Source organism: Trichosurus vulpecula, chromosome 9, assembly GCF_011100635.1.
Source record: "Trichosurus vulpecula isolate mTriVul1 chromosome 9, mTriVul1.pri, whole genome shotgun sequence".
In the NCBI taxonomy this organism is placed as follows: Eukaryota; Metazoa; Chordata; class Mammalia; order Diprotodontia; family Phalangeridae; genus Trichosurus; species Trichosurus vulpecula.
The window spans coordinates 126,221,115-126,241,658 of NC_050581.1; positions in this window are offsets into that span (position 1 = coordinate 126,221,115).

Genomic DNA, 20,544 nt, shown 5'->3' on the forward strand with positions numbered 1-20,544 from the left:
GTTCCTTGTGGAAAAGAGTGCTCGTGATCACTCACAGACCAGAGCGCAGGCCAAGAGAACAGAGACCACACCTTTCCTTAGATCATACCACCTTGGAAGAATTGAAAACTTACGGACTTTGAGAACTAGCTCTGAAAACAGCTGCACAAAAAAAAACCTCTGAAGCCTGGGACAGTGTCCCCTCTACCCTAGAAGCAGAGCCCCAATTTAACATAGAGCTAAAAGCCAAGAAATAGGCCAGAAAAGCAAGCAAACAACAACAACCAAAAAAAAAAACCCCTGAGCATAAAAAGTTACTATGGTGACAGAGAAGATCAAAAAATAAACTCAGAAGACAACAAAGTCAAAACTACTACATACAAAATTTCAAAGAAAAGTATGTGGCTCAGGCCATGAAAGAATTCCTGGAAGAACTCAAAAAGGATTTTTAAAATCAAATAAGAAAGGTAGAGAAAAATTTAGGAAAAGAAATGAGAATGATACAAGAAAAACATGAAAAAAGAGTCAACAGCTTGGCAAAGGAGGCACAAAAATACTGAGGAAAATAGCACCTTAAAAAACAGAATAGGCTAAAGGGTAAAAGATGCACAAAAATCCACTGAAGAGAAGAACAACTTAAAAAGAAGAGTTGGCTGAATGTAAAAAGTTGCACAAAAGTTTACTGAAGAAAAGAACTCCTTAAAAAGTAGAATTGGACAAATGGAAAAGGAGGTGCAAAATTTCAATGAAGGAAATAATTCCTTAAAAATTAAAATTTGGTGAGTAGAAGCTAGTGACTCCATGAGACATCAAGAAACAATCAAATAAAATCAACAAAATGAAAAAAAGAAGAAAATGTGAAATATCTCATTGAAAAAAACAACTGACCTGGAAAATAGGTCAAGGAGAGATAAAGTAAGACTTATTGTACTGCCTGAAACCCATGATTAAAAAAAAGAGCTTAGACATCATCTTTCAAGAAATTATCAAGGAAAAATGCCCTGACATTCTGGAAGCTGAGGGTAAAATAGGAACAAAAAAAATCTACCAAGCACCTCCTGAAAGAGATCTGAAAATGAAAACTCCCATGAATATTACAGCTAAATTGCAGAGCTTTCATGTCAAAGAGAAAATACTTCAAGCAACAGGAAAGAAACCATTCAAGTACTGTGGAGCAATAATCAAAATCAGACAAGATTCAATGCACCAAATGATATAGCATCCAAATTCTTAGGAGAAAAATTAATTACAGTAGGAAATAGTAAAACCACACTGGTGGGGGAACTAAACTTTCTGATAAATCTAAGCATAAAAGAAATAGGAAAGTAGTCAAAGAGGTGAGTAGAATCTTAGAAAAGTTACATATGCTAGACCTCTGGAGAAAACTGAATGGAAATAGGAATATACCTTTTTGTCAGATGAATATGACACTTGCACAAAAATTTACTGTGTATTAGGGCATAAAAACCTCACAATCAAGTGCAGAAAAGCAGAAGTATTAAATGCACTCTCTTCAAACCATAATGCAATAAAAAATATATTTAATAAAGGGCCAAGAAAGCATAGATTAAAGCTAATTGCAAACTAAATAATCTAATCCTAAATAATGAGTGGGTCAAAGAACAAATCATAAAAAAATAATGATCAGTAATTACATTAAAGAGAATGATAACAATGAGACAAACATTAAAAAAATTGTGGGACATAGCCAAAGCAGCCCTTGGGGGAAAAATTATATCTCTAAACCCATACATCAAAACAAGAGAGAAAGAGCATATCAATGAATCAGTCATGCAACTAAAAGAATTAAAATAAAACAAAGTAAAAACACCTAATTAAACAGCAAAATGATAATCCTGATAATTAAAGGAGAGATTAATAAATTAAAATGAATTAAATAAAGCTAGAAATTGGTTTTATGAAAAAACAATAAAATAGGTAAATCATTGGTTAATTTGATTAAAAATAAGAAAGATGAAAACCAAATTACAGATATCAAAAATGAAAAGGGTGAATGAAGATGAAATTAAAGCAATTATTGGAGCTATTTTATCCAATTATATTCCAATAAAACTGACAGCCTAAATGATGTTGATGAATATTTACCAAGAAAGTAAAAACTCCCAGATTAACAGAAGAGGAAATAAGATACTTAAATGATCCTATTTTAGAAAAAGAAATTGAACAAGCCATCAATGAGCTCCCTAAGAAAAAATCCCCAGGATCAAATTAATTCACAAGTGAATCCTACCAAACATTTAAGGAACAATTAATCTCAAATACTATATAAACTATTTGAAAAAGTTGGTAAAGAGGGAGTCCTATTTATGACAGAAAAAAATGGTTTTGATACCTAAACCAGGGAGAGCAAAAACAGAGAAAGAAAAGTATAGACCAATTTCCCTAATGAATATCAGTGCCAAAAGTAAATAAATAAATAAACAAAATACCAGCAAGGAGATTACAGCAATATATCACACAGATCATACACTATGACCAAGTGGGGTTGATACCAGGAATTCAGGGCTGGTTCAATATCAAGAAAACTATCAGTATATTTGACCATATCAATAGAAAAAATAACAAAAAACATAAGATTGTATCAATAGATGCAGAAAAAAAAAGGCTTTGACAAAATATAACATACATTCCTGCTAAAAACATTTAGAAAGCATAGGAGTCAATGGAACCTTTCTTAAAATGATAAGTGGTATCTGTCTAAAACAAAGAGCAAACATCTGTAATGAGGATACACTTGAAGTCTTCTCACTAAGATCAGGAATGAAGCAAGGATGTCCATTATCACCGCAATTATTTAATATTGTACTAGAAATACTAGCTACAGCAATAAGGTAAGAAAAAGAAATTGCAAGAATAAAAATAGGCAATGATGAAACAACACTATCACTCTTTGCAGGTAATATGATGTCATACTCAGAGAATGCTAGAGAATCAGCTAAAAACAAAACAAAGAAACTTAATTGGAACAATAAATAACTTCAACAAAGTTGCAGGATATTAAATAAATCTATATAACTCAGCAGCATTTCTGTGTACTACCAACAAAACCCAGCAGGGATAGATAGAAAGAGAAATCCAATTTAAAATAATACAATTAAAAAAAAACAACACTTGGAAATTTACTCTTCAAGATAAATCAGGAATTATATGAACACAATTACAAAATACTTTTCACACAAATAAAGAGCTAAACAATTGGAGAAATATTAATTGCCCATGGGCAGACTGAAATAATGTAATAACAATGACAATTCAGGATCAGTTAATTTATGTATTTAGTATCATACCAATCAAACTACCAAAAAATTATTCTATAATGCCATCTTGGAGTGGGTGGGAGGGTAGAAATGGGAAGAAAATTTGTAATTCAAACTCTTGTGAAAATCAATGCTGAAAACTAAATATATTAAATAAATTAAATAAAAAATTATTCTATAGAGGAAGAAAAAATAGTAACATCTGGAAAATAGTTCATCTGGAAGAACAACAGGTCAAGAATATCAAGGGAATCAATGAAAAAAATGTGAAGGGAGGTTACAAAGCAGTAATAACAAAAACAATCTGCTACTGGCTAAGAAATAAAGTGATGGATCAATGGAATAGATTAGGCACATAATACCCAGTAGTAACTGACCATAATAATTTGTTATTTGATAAACCCAAAGATTCAAACCTTTGGAGTAAAAATTCACCACTTGACAAAAATTTCTGGGAAAACTGGAAAACTGTTTGGGAGATACTAGGCAGAGACCAACATCTCACACCTTATACCAAGATGAGATCAAAATGAATAAATGATTTAGACATAAAGGGTGATATCATAAATAAATTAGGGAAGCATGGAAAAATGGACCTTTCAGAGCTATGGAAAAGGGAAGAATTTATGACCAAACAAAAGATAGAGGAGATTACAGGAAATAAAATAGACAATTTTGATTACAAGAAATTAAAAAGCTTTTGCACAAACAAAATGCATGCAGCCAAAATTAAAAGGAAAATAGGAAAATTTGAAAAAAAATTTGTTGTTTCTCTAATAAAGACCTCATTTCTCAAATATATAAGGAACTGAGCCAAGTGTATAAAAATAAGGGCTGTTCCCCAGTTGACAAGTAGTCAAAAGATATGAACAGGTAGTTTTCAGAAGAAGAAATCAAAACTATCAATAATCACATGAAAAAATGCTCTAAATCACTACAAATTAGAGAAATGTAAAACAATTCTGAAATATCACCCCATACCTATCAAATTGGCTAACATCTCTCTCTCTCTCTCTCTCTCTCTCTCTCTCTCTCTCTCTCTCTCTCTCACACACACACACACACACACACACACAAGCAAATGCTTGAGGGAAATGTGGAAAAATTGGGAACCTGATGCACCATTGTTGGAGTTGTGAACTAGTCCAACCATTCTGGAGAACAATTTGTAAGTACCCTAAAAGACTCTTAAACTGTGCATACCTTTTGACCCAGCAATACCTCTATTAGATCTGTATCCCAAAAAGATCAAAGAAGAGGAAAAAATACCTATTTATACAAAAAAATATTTATAGCAGCTCTTTTTGTGGGGACAAAGAAGTGGTCATTGAAGGGATGCCCATCAATCGGAGAATGGCTGAAAAAGTTGTGGTACATGATTGTGATTGAATACTATTATACTATAAGAAATGACAAATAGGATGGTTTCAGAAAAACCTGGGCAGACTTATATGAACTCATGCAAAGTGAAGTGAGCAGCAAAAGCAATATTGGAAGGATGATCACCTGTGAATGACTTAGCTACCCTGAGCAAGACAATGATCCAAGACATTTCTAAAGGACCCATGATGAAAAATGTTATCCACTTCCAGAGAGAGAACTGACAAACTCTGAAGACAGACTGAAGCATAATTTTTTTTTTAAAAATGTCCTTTATTTTTATCGTTTTATTTTATTTGTGTGTTCTTTTGCAACATGGCTAATATAGACGTGTTTGGCATGACTTCACGTAGACAACTGAAATGAAAGTGTTCACCTTCTTAAGGAGAGGTGAAGGACAGAAGAGAGGGAGAAAATTTGGAATGCAAGATTAAAAATAAAATGGTCATTAAATTTGTTTTACATGTAATGGGGAAATATTTGACAAAATAAATAGGAATAATTAGAAACAAAAACAGAGAACCAAGTCTGGCACAGGAAGGGATATAAAGATACTTAATACATGGTTCCTTGACAATGGAATTTAGGACTTCATGAGAGAAATACAATACATACACAAATATATACTATACAATGATAGTAAAATACAGGTACCACATGTAATATGAGGGAAAAAAGTTCATTTTTGACTCCACAGAACCAGCTGGGCATCTTGGAGTAGGTGGCAGGTAAGGGGTCAGATTTCATAGAATTATTCAGAGTTTGGAAGAGACCTCAGAGACCATCCAGCTTAACTCATACCTGAAGAAGAATCCTCTCTACCCAACAAATTACCCAGACAGCTTAAAGACATTTAGTAAAGGAGAATCTATTACTTCTTAAGGCACCCCAATTCACCTTTGGATAGCTCCAATTGTTAATGTTTTTCCTTTTATCATTAAAATTTGCTTCTTTGCAACTTCTATTCACTGTTCCTAATATTGGACTCTGGACCTAAGCAGAACCCAGAAAATGGTAGCTCATGAAATTCTTAAAGAGCAGAGACTATTTCACACTTTTCTTCGTATACGCAGTGGCTAACAATTTTTTCACTGGATCCATGTAGGTGGTGGTGTTTGAGTTGGGCTTTGATGAATAGGTAGGAGTTCAATGGGCAGTGAGGGGGAGGAAGCACATTCCATGCTTAGGGAACAGCGTGTGCAAAGATGCCAAGACCGGAAAGCACAGGGTGAGTTCCCAGAAGATAGAGGGGATTCCAGTTTGACTGGAACATAGATTAGGAGGAGTCACTGGAGATAAGGCTTAAAACCAGGGTGGTACCAGACCCTGTATGGTATTGAATGCAAGGCAAAATCACTGTAACTTTACTCAGGAGGCAGTGGAAAGCCACTGATGATATTTGAGCAGAGAGATGGTATGGCTAGGGCTATATCCCAAGGCATAGATTAATCTGGCACCAGTATGAAGGAAGGCAAATGATGGGAATAATGTAAGAGTATGAATTCAAAGATGGGTCTCAAATAAACTTCAGTCTGATCATTACCCGTGTCAAGCCTTGGAATCATTCCATCAGTTACTTATAACTGAGGAATCGTACATTTATTCCTGGAAGAGACTGCAGATAATGTCTATAGGAAGACATAAGGAGTGACATGAATAGCATGACACAGTGGCAAGAAATATCTGGGAACATACAGGAGCCATTAAAGAGTTTGGTTTGACTAGAATATAGAGCACATGAAGAAAAATAATGTAGGATATGGCTCAAAAGGTAGGAAGATGGCAGTGTGGAGGTCCACTGTCATGAGCTTCATTTCCCATCCTCCATGATTCAAAAACTTTCTATGTCTTTACCTCTCTTTCTCACCTTTCCTTTAGTTTCAGGGAATGAAGTGGTTGTCTTCCTCACCAAGAATAAATCTTCCGCTTGTCACCTTGTTCCTACCCCCTCCCATGGCCTGAGGAGCTTTTTCCGCTGAATCATCCTCTTTCTCCCATGTTCAGTCTCTTCCTCATTACTGGCTATTTTACCTCTGTCTACAAGAATGTTCAGGTCTTTCTTATCCTACAACAAAAATACTTCCCCAGACTGTCCCATTTACTGAGACTATTTTCTCATTAAATTTGATTCAAAGCTGGGGGAGGCCTAGCTAACAGACTGTAAAACAGATTCAGGATCCAAAATATCTTGATAGGTTAGAATATTGGGCTGAACTTAATACAATGAAATGTAATTGAGATAAATGTAAAGTCTTACACTTGGCTTCAGAAATTCAATTTCACAAATACAAAATGGAAGAGGCATAGGTAGGCAGCAGTTTATCTAGAAAAAAAATCTGGAAAATTTTCAGGTTAGTATGAGTTGAATCAAATGTAATATATTAAATGTAATTAAATGTAATATATTAAATTAAATGTAATATATTGAAGAGAAATATAGTTCTACCATGAATTAGGACCTCCACCAGGGCCAAGGTGATAGTATCTGTCTCCTCTGCCCTGGTCAGATTGCATCTGGAGTATTACATTTAGTTTGGGGTACCATATTTTAGGAAGGACAATGGAACAACATGATGGAGGTCCTCAAATCCATGTGATATACAGACTGGTTCAGGGGTGGGGAACCTGTGGCCTCAAGGCCACATCAGTTTACTATTCAGTATTCCCAGGTAGCCTACAGAAGAGAAAGATTCAGAAAGAATACTTTAGCTGTCTTCAAGTACCTGAAGAGCTATTGCATAGAAGAGGTATTATTAGATTTGTTCTGTTTGGCCTCCGAGGGCCAAACTAGAAACCAAGGGTAAATGTTTCAAATTGGTAAATTCAGGTCACATGTGAGGGAAAAAAGCTTAACAATTAAAGCTGACTAAACATGCAATGGACAATCTTGGGAGATGGTGGTTCCCTATTATAGACAGAATTTAATTAAAGATGGGATGCCCACTTGTCACATGCTCTATAGTGAAGATTTTTCTTTAGTTACAGATTGGACTAGATGTCATCAAAGGTCCCTTCCAATTTTAAAATTTGATGATTTCATCCTCCTGTTCATTGCTCCATTTCTAGAAAGAATAATCCACAGACACTGCCTCTGCTCCCTCGTTACCACCTTCTATTCCACAGACCTCTGAATTTTAATTTTAATACTCATCATTTTATTAAAATGCTATAAGACAGCTACTGTCCTGTTTAATTCCAATAGCATATCTCCAATTTCAAGGTAGATATCTTCATCTGATTGTCCTACTGGCATCTTAAGCTCAACATGTCCAACACTGAACTTATTATCTCCCCACTCCCATTTCCTCAAATCTTGCCGCTTTCCCCAACATCTCTCTTTCTTTTAAAAGTGCCATCATTCTTATAATTTTATGATTATGTTATAAATATATTATATATTTATATATAAATACATATATTATGAATATATTATAATTAGAATAATTGCAAGCCAGCTTAAAAAGTCTGAATCCTCTTTGGCTCTTTCCTCTCTTTAACACTTTCTACCCAATCCCATTCAAATTCTTGTTGATTTTTTCCTCTATTTCACCTCTTATATCCATTCCTTTCCTTTCTATTCCATCTTCTACCACCCTAATTTCTGGTCTTCCTTAACTCGCACCTGAAATACTATAATTAATTGATGCTCATTGCTTTTGTCGCATCCTTCACACTGTTATATAACACAGAGATATCAAGAAAAGAAATTGGGTACACAGTAGGTTCTCAGTAAATGCCATTGCCTGCTTCATTGCACAGCAATACACAATTTATAAGCAGCTATTTTATGCAAGTCACTGTATCAGGCACAGGGAAGATTCCAGAATAAATGCAACATAGCTCCTGTTCTGAAGGAATTTACCAACTTGCATGAAAATCTTTCTCCAGATATAATGCAATGGATGAGAGAAGTAGCTAGGCTTTATCTCCCTTTGACCGAGTTATATTCTGGGTGTAGATGCAAGTCATAAGGATACTATTCTTTGTCTTGAAAGCTGCAACTTGGAAAATGACTGGAGATATAGAGCTGAATGAGACCCAGGAGGTCACTGAACACAAAATCCTCACTTTAGACCTGAGGAAACTGAAGCTCAGAGAGATAAAGAATGTTGTCAGATGACCAAACCTGATCACCAGCTGCCAAAGAGCTGCCTTCAATCAAAGCTTACCCAGGGGATAATATATTACGTGTGTATGTATATACACATACATACATACACATGTGTATATATGTATACATACGTGCATATATGGATATATAATTAGGCTTTTTCTAAATGTGGTCCAAATGTATTCAGGATATACTTTTCTTATCATTCAATATATTTATCAGAAGGTACAAATGGACCCCAGGTATTTTTCCCCTAACCTTTACACTAGTTTGCATTGTGGAAACCAAATTGCCCAAGTGAGGTAAAGGTGTTTCATCACCCCATCAGGAGATGATGCAAAATAAAACTAGCATTTTGCAAATGTTTGCATCATTCCACTATGTTGTCTCTTGAACATAGGCGGGACATTTTTTTTTTTTTTTGCTTCAAAACAACTTCCCTTTGGAGGGTCCCCTGGATGACAAGGTTTTTCCTTTGAAAATTAAACTTTGTCCTTGACTTTAGCATTGTTTTTCAGGACATATATTGCACAATTCTCCTGCTGATAATGAGTAAGCATGATGCTGAATGAAGACAAAATACAGAACAGTGGGTTATGGGCCTGGAAAGCTGCAGCCTCCGCAGACTGGGATGACACATAGTACCCCGTTTCATAGACAAAACACTCCCTGTCAACAGCATGAGTCTGATGTATGGAGAAAACATAACTAGAGGGAACACATAGTAAAAAGGCTAAAAGCAAATTTCCTGGAAAACAATGCCCTAGTTCCAAAACAACTTTAAGCAGATCCACTTTGGTAGCTGTTAAAGATTATACACAAAAAAGAAATCAGATGGAAAAAAAAATCTATAAGAGCCCTTTGAAAGAGTCTCATCGAAAAGAAAAATAGTGATACACAAAATTATATCTTTGAGAGCCTTGATCCTTTCTTAAAATATTAAGATTATAGGATTATTGATTTAGAGATGGAAATAACTTCAGAGCTTTTAAATATTCCAGTTCCCTCGTTTTATAAATTAGGAAATAGGCCCAGAGAGGTGAAAGGAATTATCCAAATTTGATGGAGAAAATAAGTGGCAGAGGTGGGATTCAAACCCAGGTCTTCTGACTCCAGATCTAGAATTTTCTCTGTTGTGCCTTACCACATGTTTAATTAATTTAGCAGTTTAGAGGGCTGGTTATAGTGTTAGAATACTGTACATATTAAGCTATACCTGAAATAGGAAATCAAAATGGGCTTTGTCTGTGCCATTCCTTCCAGTTTAGCCACCTAAATTAAAAATGAAAGAGATAAATTTGATATGATTTGTTTTTAGTAAATTCATTTTGGCTCCTATTGATCCCTGCATTCATCTGGAAGAAAGAACATTGGATATGTAATGAAAAGACTCATCTTCGAACACTGACTCCGTTACTTATGGGGCAGCTAGGTGGCGCCATAGTGCACATAGCACCAGGCCTGGAGTCAGGAAGACTCATCTTCATGAGTTCAAATCTGGCCTCAGACACTTAATGGCTGTGTGATCCTGGCGAAGTCACTTAACCCTGTTTGCCCCAGTTCCTCATCTGTAAAATGGGATGGAGAAGGAAATGGCAAAGAACTCCAGTATCTTTGCCAAGAAAACCCAAAATGGAATCATGAGGGGTTGGACACAGCTGAACAACAACAAATGCTTTTATATTCACCCTTAGTTTCATGTTTTTTATCTTTCATTTTTGACGTACATCTTTTTAAAAAATCTCAGCACGTTAGAGAACTCTCTACAAAGACACATTAATTCCTATAGATGTGTCCCTTTTTTAGAAAACTGAACTTCTATAGAATTTCATTTTAGATGATAAACTCATGAGATATAAATTTTTACAACTTCTAAAAATAGAAGCATGTCTGTTTTATTGCTTAATAGATGAAAATATGATGTCTAAAAATCTAGAGCAGGGGTAGGTAATCTACAGCCCTCTAGGTCCTTGGGTGCAGCCTTTTGACTGAATCCAAGTTTTACAGAACAAATCCTTTCATTAAGGGAATTTGTTCTGTGAAGTTTGGATTCAGCCAAAGGGCCGCACCTGAGGACCTGGAGGGCCACGTGTGGCCTCGAGGACACAGGTTCCCCACCCCTGACCTAGATTATAGTTTTATATGTCTGACTGATTAGTTATTATATATTTATATGAGTTTAACTGATTATACTAGATACGTTTTGGTTTGATATGCATATATGCACACATACATCTATATCTATACATATATGCATATAGATCTAAATGTATATACCCATGTATGTACATATATAAGCATACACACATGCATTGTTCTGTGTTCATGTACACATGTATGTAGTATTTATGTGTATGTGTGTTTCTTTTCAGTTCCATCTCATGAGAGAGCTTGTAAGGATATTTCAACATTCCTAAGCCAAAATATATGATGACTCCATGTGACAGTCCTTTCAGATAAGGAAACTGGCTAGTAAACACAGGAGTTTCTGAGGGCCATTCAATGGATGGCCTTCAATGTCCTCAGTTTTGTATCCTTGCCATTTATTTGTGTTCTCTTACTTGTGAATCCGTGTCCTTTACACTTTGGTGAAGGTTAGGGGGCCGCTGTAGTATTACATCAAACACTGAACTCAAATATACACCGGCAATGGGTTCCACATTATTGACTAAGATGATGTCCAATGGATGCCTTTGCTCTAACAATGCACACGTGGAGTGCAGAAGAAGAAAGGGTGATTCCCTGAGCGGGAAATTATGTAGAACTCTGTAGAAAAAGCAAGTACTTTGATTTTTGTGGAAATGGGTCTCTAGGAGCCAAGTGAAGTGAAAGGTTAACTAGTCCCTGATTTTTATCTGAGCAAATGATTGGAATAAGGAATTTTTGACCCTATTTTTTTGGATCGTTGCCTCAAGTTTATTTTTCTTTGTCCACATGGAAACAGTAAGAATAAAATCAATAGTAACCTTCGATCCTGTTTCTTAATGAAGCTTTAAACACACACACACACACACACAGAGTAAAACAAATTAAAACAACCATCCATACATGGCTTTAAATTCGCCAAACTAACACAAAGCCTGTTAGAATTGAGTCTTTGAGGCCATCATCCCTTACATCCTGCAGATTCAAAGAGATTAATGCACACGTAGAATGGTTTTTAAAATGTTTCCATTGCCTGGATGTTTAAAAACACTATGTCAAACAAATCACAAGAATCAGAACATCTCTTCCCAATTCACTACTGTTGTCAAAGCAAAAAGTATCTTGCATCATGTCCTGTGGGGCAGCAAGATAGTACTTCACAGTCACGTGAAGGCAGAGTGGTAAAGGAGAAAGCTTACTGACTCTGTAGTCAAGTCACTTGGATTCAAATCATGCCTCTAATGTTTACTACCTGTGAAACCTGAGGCAAGTCAATTACTTCTGTGACTCTTAGTTTCCTCAAGTGTAAAATGAGGGGTTGCACTACATGACCTCTGAGGTTCCTTCCACCTCTAGATCTGTAATCATATGATCATCAGATCTGATAAATTTGTTGATTTGATGTGGAAATGACCAAATCTCTGCAGATTCCAAATTGGAAACTGAGAATAAGTGCCTATAGAGACCAAATCAGAGGGAGTACTAGTCAAACCATTCTGGCATCTGTAGATTAGCTCCCAAGCTGAGGCCATGTATTCTATGCACTGAGGCTCAGGAAAGAAATGAAGCCTCTAGTAATCATGGATGACGGCCACAGCAATCTTACCAGAGGCAAAACATGGCTCTGATCTCCCACAGTGGCCTAGCCATCCTGATAGTCCTTGACACTGAGGATGGACAAATAAAATCTAATAATCTTAACAAGAATCCATCTTCAGAAGTTGGGAAACTTACCATCTTCTTTTTGTTGGAGAGGTAGGAGACACAAACTATGGATAAAGAATACTGGATCTTCTGTCTGGGGAGGTTTTGCTGATGTTCATTGTTACAAGGCAAAGCTCCCCTGGGCTGTGTATGTAGGGGATGGCATGTCCAGAAATGACTGAGGTCAAAAATAAAAGGCATCAATAAAAATTTTTAAAATACTTCAGCACTTCAACTGAAAGCATTTGCCCAGTTTCTTTTAAGACAGGATGCAATCAAATTCTTCACTCTATTCCTGGAGTGTGCCTCTTCCTGGCTTCCCCGGCTTCTTTCAGGCCCCAGATAAAATCTCACCTTCTGCAGGGATGCTTTCCCAATCTCTCTTAATTATCCCGCTTCGCCCTGATGATTATCTCCAATTTTTCCCACGTACAGCTTGTTTGTCCGTGGTGATTTGCATGTTGTCTCCCTCATTAGATTGTGAGCTCCCTGAGAGCAAAGAACTGCCTTTTGCCTTTCTTTGTATGCAGTGCAATTGACCTGTAATTTGTGATCTTAGAAAAGTGCCTACAGAATTGAGAGGTGAAGTGACTTGGTTAGTCACTCAGCTTATGTACTTGAACCATTTTATTCCACAACATAGTAAGAGAATGTGGTGTGAGTGCTATTATCTAACTTTTTCATCACAAAGGCAGGAAGTGAACCTGGCTATTTCTGCCTCTGAGGTTAGTCTTCTACCCACTGTGCCAAGATGCCACTCACTCCCATTTTGTAGACAAGGAAATAGAGGCCCAGAGAGAAAGACTTGCTTTTTCATGAAATCTTAGCTATTTTATCTTCTGTGTGCAGGACTTTTAGTTGGCCTACTAAGGGACATTGGATGGGAAGAGGGTGAAAAGAGAAGTGTAGTTCATGGAGTTCTCTCCAAGGAGAACAGAGCAGGACAAAGCAAGGCATTAACTAGGGTTACCTTTGACCTTCAGGTCACAATGGCCATTAGGTACTTAATAGTACATTGAAGGTGGTAATGATGAGAATCAAGCGTCCACGCATCACTTTTGACCTAATTGGCAGCATCATCCAATGGGCCAAAATATAAGAGAAGGCAAAGTTATAATAAATAAGAAAAGCAAATAAAATATAATATTAAAAATCTTAAAAGGTATTAAAATGGTATTAAAATACCATTTATTCACTACCACTGTCTGTTAATGATGTCTTCATTGCTAAGTCTAATTCTTTCTTTTAGTTCTCATCCTCCTTGACCTCTATACAATATTTGACCTTGTTCACTATCCCTTGCTCCTTCATATTTTTTGCTCTCAGTTTCCATGTCATTGCATTTTTATCAACCTCCTCCAGCTCCTCAAAATACTCTAAATGCCTCCATTGATGTTTATCATTCCTCTCCAATTAACTTTGGGTTTCCTGCTAGCATTCTTCCTTGACTTTATTCTCTTCTCTACACTTTTGCCTTTGACAATTTCTTCCACTCCCATAATACAAATTCTCATGTCTAGCAGCATGAGTTGTGCCACTCTCAATCTCTTTTCTTAGCCTTAGTCCAGCATCTGCAAGCCTTCTATTTATATCGTATTCCTTCAACATCCCAATTTCAAAATGGCACAAAATGCATCTCCTCCCCCAAAGCCTGCCCCTCCTCTGAAGACTGCTATCATTGTTGATGGCACCACCATCCACCTAGTCTCTTAGACTCAAAACCTCAGAATCATTCATATTTATACATTCAACTAACATCTAACTCAAACATTTGTAAACATTTATTAAGTACCCACTGTTTGCAGAATACTGTATTATGTACCGGAGAGGTATAGAATTTAGATAAAATATAATCCCAGCCGTCATAGAGTTCACAGTCTAGTAAGGGGAAAAAATTAAACACAGATAGTTGTCATACACAACATTGTATGAAAAATACATTAAAGAGATATAGAACAATGTACTATGGGAGCTTTCAGGAAGAAAGTGGTTACCAACTTGGAGCTTAAGGGAAGCCTTCATAAAGTAGTTATCTGAGATGGAGTTTAAAGGTAGAGTAGGATGCTAACAGAGAAATGAAGGAGGAAATCCTAAACTTAGGAAACGACATGAGAGAAGGAATCAAGAACAGACAATATGATGGACATCTGAGGGACGGAGAAAAAAACAATTTGACTGGACCCTAGTGTGTCTGGAGGAAAGTGGGTGTGAGATAAGGCTGAGGTTAGATAGTACCAAATTGTAGAGAACCTTGAATGCTAATCAAAGGAGCATGATCTAGATTTATCAGGCAATGGGGAACCACTAAATGGACATAATCAGATCTATCTATCTGTCTATGTTTCTATCTTTTCTTCTTCCTTCCTTCCTTCCTTCCTTCCTTCCTTCCTTCCTTCCCTTCCTTCCTTCCTTCCTTCCTTCCTTCCTTCCTTCCTTCCTTCCTTCCTTCCTTCCTTCCTTCCTTCTTTTGTTTCTATTTTTAATAAGGTCATTCTGCCTAGCCTTACTTTCTGGGGCATAGCCTTCAAGATACTTAAGGTACTTCCAAACCATGGTGAAACGTTGGGGTGGGAGGGTAGTGGAAATGCTGCTTCTGGCTCTTTTTTTAAAGGAAAGAAAAAATAGAAAAAAGGAAAGAAAAAAAGATTTAAAAAAAAAAAAGAAAAATAGATGGAACAGAATGTAGGAAATTGGAGTTTGATAAGTCTATTATTATAAAACATAGGGAAACATATGGAGTAGGGAAACAGCAGGCAAGTACCTTGCTGTCCTCAATGAGTTCAAGTCATCTGGCCCAAACAGACTACATCCAAGGGAATAGAAAGAACTGTAGAATGTTATTGCAGAGTTTACAGGGATCCCTGAAACATACTGAAGAACAGGAGAGGTGCTGCTGCAGGAATGGACAAGGGCAAATGCTGTTTTGATTTTCAAAGAGAAAGGGAAATGAATGAAATCTATAAACTAACAAAGCCTGACTTTGCTTCCTTGCCAAAATTCTAGAATGTGTTATTAAAGGGATGTTTTGGGAACATCTAGAAATAAAAGTGGTGATAACTAAAAGCCAGCATGGTTTCATCTAGAGTGGGTCATGACAGACAAACAGTATTGTATTTCCTTCCATTGTTTATGGTCACTAGACAAATAGATCAGGAGAATGTTGTAGTTATGTTCTATCCATATTGCAGCAAAGCATTTGACAAAGTCCCTTGTGTTGTCCTTGAGGACAAGATGTAGAGATGTGGGCTGGAGGATATTATTGCTAAATGGATTTTAAAGTGGTTGAACAGCTATACCCAAAAAGCAGTCATTGATGTTTGTATGTCTGTGTGTGTGTGATCACATTTCGTTTTTTATCATTTTAAATTACTTTTGGTATACACACATATGCACACCCACACAAATAAATGAAACAAAATAAGAAGATACTTTTGCAGTAAATATATCTGATAACAATATGGCACCAAAAATCTCAAAATGACAAAAGTAATTCTGATTTTCAAGGGGTTTAATATTTTTTAAAGATACTTTCTGAAAAGGTAGACAAATATTAGTAATTACTGAAAATCTGTTAAGTCTCTAACAAAAGTTATCAAATGTTGAGGTCCCCCTTGTGCCTATGATATTGACAAGATAAAATGATAAAATGAAATGCGGTCAACATTATATTAATAAGATTACAAAATTTTATACTTTTTGAAAAGTATAGTAATGTGCATTGAATTACAAAGCTTATCATAACTTTTGACTCAGTGCTAGAATTCTCTCCAAAGGGGAAAAAAATTTTGCGTATTTTTACTTAAATATTTATACTTGACTTATTTGTGATTGTAGAAAAACTAGATAAAGTCTTTTTGCCCAATAATTCAGGCACTGGCTGAGTCCATTAACATAGTGGAATATTATGCTAAAAATTAAAAACAGGAAGCTACACATTACCTCTCTTACTAAGCCCCATTACACAAAGAAATGTGGAAAGATTTTTTTACGGAGTAAGGAAAACAGAGTAGAAAAAGCAACATATTAAGTCTGACTACATAAAAATACTAATAGTAATTGGACTTTATAGGTACACAGATGAAAAAGAGATTGATGAGGAATTCAGAGAAATATGGGAAGATGAATATGAACCAATCCAGAGTAAAGTAAGCAGAACCAAGCAAACAACAGTCACTATGAATACAACAACGCAAATGAAGAGATCATTAAAAGGATGTGACCTTTAAGTAATGGAAAAATCAATAGAAATCTCAGAGTAGAGATGATGAAATCTCTCTCCACCCTCCCAGAGAGGTGAGGTAGTGCTGGAGACAAATGGATGTAATATAATGGAGGTTTTACTTGCTTGTTTTTGTTTTAATAACAAGGGAGGGAGACTTCTTTAAGGAGTGAGGAGGGAATGACTGTGATAAAAGAGAAATTGGAAGGAGAAATATTGCAAATGTGAACTTATTGTCACTTGGTTTAAAATGTATTATGTGTGTGTGTGTGTATATATATATATTATATATATATATATATATATATATATATATATATATATAAAATGTGTATATATATAAAAGTGTATTTTCATTTATTAAAATATAAATACTTCAGATGTAATGAATTTATATTTGCCATTGTGTTTATTTGAACATATTTGTTGAAAATATTATGAAGTCTCTGATGTTTTAAAAAGAACATTTATTTTTGCAACTTACAGCCTTTAAGAGAGGTTTTGGCTTGCCCAGTAAGTCAACAGGCATTTACCCAGCACCTTCTATTTGCCAGGCACTTGGCTAAGGCCTAGGAAAACCTTCCAAGAGCTCACACTCTAATGGAAGAGACAATTTTTTTAAAATGGTATGTATATGATACATGTACATGATGAGTGGAAGTGGACAGTAAGCTCAAAGGGAAGGTATTCGTGTGGCAGGAACTAAGAAAGGTCTCCTTCAATAGGTGGGATTTGAAAGAATCTTGAAAGAAGTCAGGGAAGTCAGGAGGCAGAGGGGAGGAGGGACAGCATTCCTTGTGCCTACCTCTAAGAGGTGCTACTTGAATGAAGGTTTGCCTCATTCAGAAGGCCACCTCCAATCCCCCACTCACCCCTAGTTGTTACCCTGTATTGATAGTTTTCTAGACCAAGGAAATCACAGGATCAGTCCCAATCCCCTATATTTCTTTTTTCCAAACATCTGAGTCTCTGTTTACTAAGTGTATGACTATGGGAAAGTCACTTTTTTTGTTCAGACCTCAAATTTTAAACTGTAAAATTAGATATGAGATTAAATGATTTCTAAGTCTCCTTTGGGTTCTAAATTCTCCAATCCTTAAGAATGAGTGGGGCTTTTCTTTTTGATTTAAAGGCAGCTTGGGATGGAAGAAGGTGGGTTATAAAATGGTAAAGTGATTATTGCAACCCTCCTGAGGCTTGTGTATTTCCTCAATAAATTTTACCTCTAGCTTTATCTATTTTTAGTGAGTGACTGAGCAGACAAAGAGTTTGAGGTAAAAGCAGAAAAACGGTTTAACACCTAAATAACCCCTTACCTGAAGAGCTGAAGCTATCTCACCAAGAGAGACACAATACCATGTTTATTTGTACATAAGAAAGGAAGGAAGAAAGAAAGAAAGAAAGAAAGAAAGAAAGAAAGAAAGAAAGAAAGGAAGGAAGGCAGGAAGGCAGGAAGGAAGAAAGAAAGAAAGAAAGAAAGAAAGAAAGAAAGAAAGGAAGGAAGGAAGGAAGGAAGGAAGAAAGAAAGAAAGGAAGGAAGGAAGAAGGAAAGAAAGGAAGAAAAAAAGAAGGAAAGAAAGAAAGAAAAAAAAGGAAGAGAGGAAAGAAACAATGTGAAGATGGGGTGGGGAGGGGGTGGAGAAAGCAAAGAAAACCTCTTTCCTTGAATGAGATTTACTGAGATTGGAGAGGAGGTGGGATGGTAGTGGAGTAGAAAGCTTGATGAAGAAATCTTCCATAGAATAAGGTTCTAGACCCAGCTCTGTCACTGACTGTGACCTTGAGCAAGTCCCCCACTGCCCCTTTCTGGACCTCCATTTCCTCACCTGTAAAATGAAGAGGTTTGGTCCCTAAGGGTCCTTCCTGACTCTAAGACAATAATTCAAAGAGATCTTAAGCTTCGATAGATGTAGACCAGAGGTCAGACTAAAGGTTCAGAAAGTGATTTTGAGTAATTTCACTTCACTGAAGAGAGAACTCTCTTCCTCCTGTCATGTCTGTGCATGGGACAATGGAGGGGAGACTTTTGCCTACTCGTTCTTTTGGCTATATAGTCTAGAAATGGCTGTGTCCAATATGGTTGATGGTAGAGATGCTAGTAGGTTAGTGCCCATTCAAGTTGCAGGGCTAGAGATAAGCTCAACTCCATATGGAAAACTGCAGATTGCTCTAGCTTTTTCCATCTCCATTCATTAAACGAAAACATCTAACCCTTGCCTCTAGAAAGTCTATAGATTTAGAACATTAAGAGTCAGAAAGCCCGAGTTCAAATCCTTGTTCTGACTTTTAACTGGCTAGGTAACTGACTACAGGCAAGTCATTGCTTTCCTATCAGGTTCAGTTCCTCTGTCTGCAAAATAGCTCCCTCTCTCTCTCAGGATTGGTGAGAATCAATTGAGCTATTTTGTGAAAACTGCAGGTCTCAATACAAACATAAGCTAATGTCCAATTTTTGGAATCATGGGATTTGGAACTGGAAGGGAGCTTAGGGATTACTTAGTCCAACTCCTCCATTTTATAGATGAGTAAACTAAAACCCCCAAAGGTGAAATGATTTCACCTAGAAACCAGCAGAGCCAAGCTTCCAAACTGAGTCTGCTGACTCCAAATCCATCTGGGGACATTCGTGCTAAGCATACTGTGAAGTTGGCTCTCTCTTGACCCTGAAGGGTCTTACTAAGAGGACAGTGGGATAGAACAAAAGGAAATTAAACTTTCTCATTTTTATTTCCACATGTAATTATTTGTCAATATTTTCATAGAAACTGGATGGAGCAGTCATTTTTCAGTTGTCCCCAACTCTTAGGGATCCCATTTGGGGTTTTCTTGGCAAAGAAACTGGAATGGTTTGCCATTTCCTTCTGCAGCTCATTTTATAGATGAGGAAACTGAGGCAAGTGATTTGCCTAGGATCACACAGCTAATAAGTCTCTGAGGCCAGATTTGAACTAAGAAACATGAGTCTTCCTGACTCCAGGGCTGGCACTGTATCCACTGCGCCCTCTAGCTGCCCTAAGAAGTAATCTCTGTTATATACCATCTTGGAAGGTCTCTCCACTCTCCATTTGATTTCCTTGGAATAGCCCCATGAAGAAACTACCACTACAGATCTGCAATTAGGGATGAAGGGATGGGCTAAGGGGTCACCCAGACTGTATATGACAGGGGTGGGACTGGAATTCCAGTCTTCCTGATGCAGCTCTGTGCACTCACTAAACCATGTGGCCTGAATTACTAAGAAGTAATCAATTTTAATTTAAAAGCCAAAACAATTACCTTCGAACATGTGCCTACTAATAGGAATATGTGATAGCAGCAAGCAACCCTAAGACACATTTATTTTTCTTCACTCTTTGCATGATCCAACCCTTCTCCTTAACCTCAGGCCCACTTTTCCTTAGTTAGCCATTGTCCTCTAACATTAGCCATGCGACCATGGATTTAGGGTCATCGATTGAGGGCTGGAAGGAACCTTATCAGCCCTAGGGAAGTAAGTGACATTTCCCACAAAGCATATAAGCATAGGGTCAAAACTTGAGAGCTGGAAGGCAGTTTCAGAGGTCATCTAGTCCTCATTTTAGAGGGCAGTGACTGGAGCTGGTATTCTATCATCATGGGGTTCTCCCAAGTGAGGAAACTCCCTCCACCAATGCAGATGAGCATCTTCTGTGGATCTTGTATTCTTAGAATTGCCTAGAGTATTGTGACTAGCCTAGGGTCATAAGGGG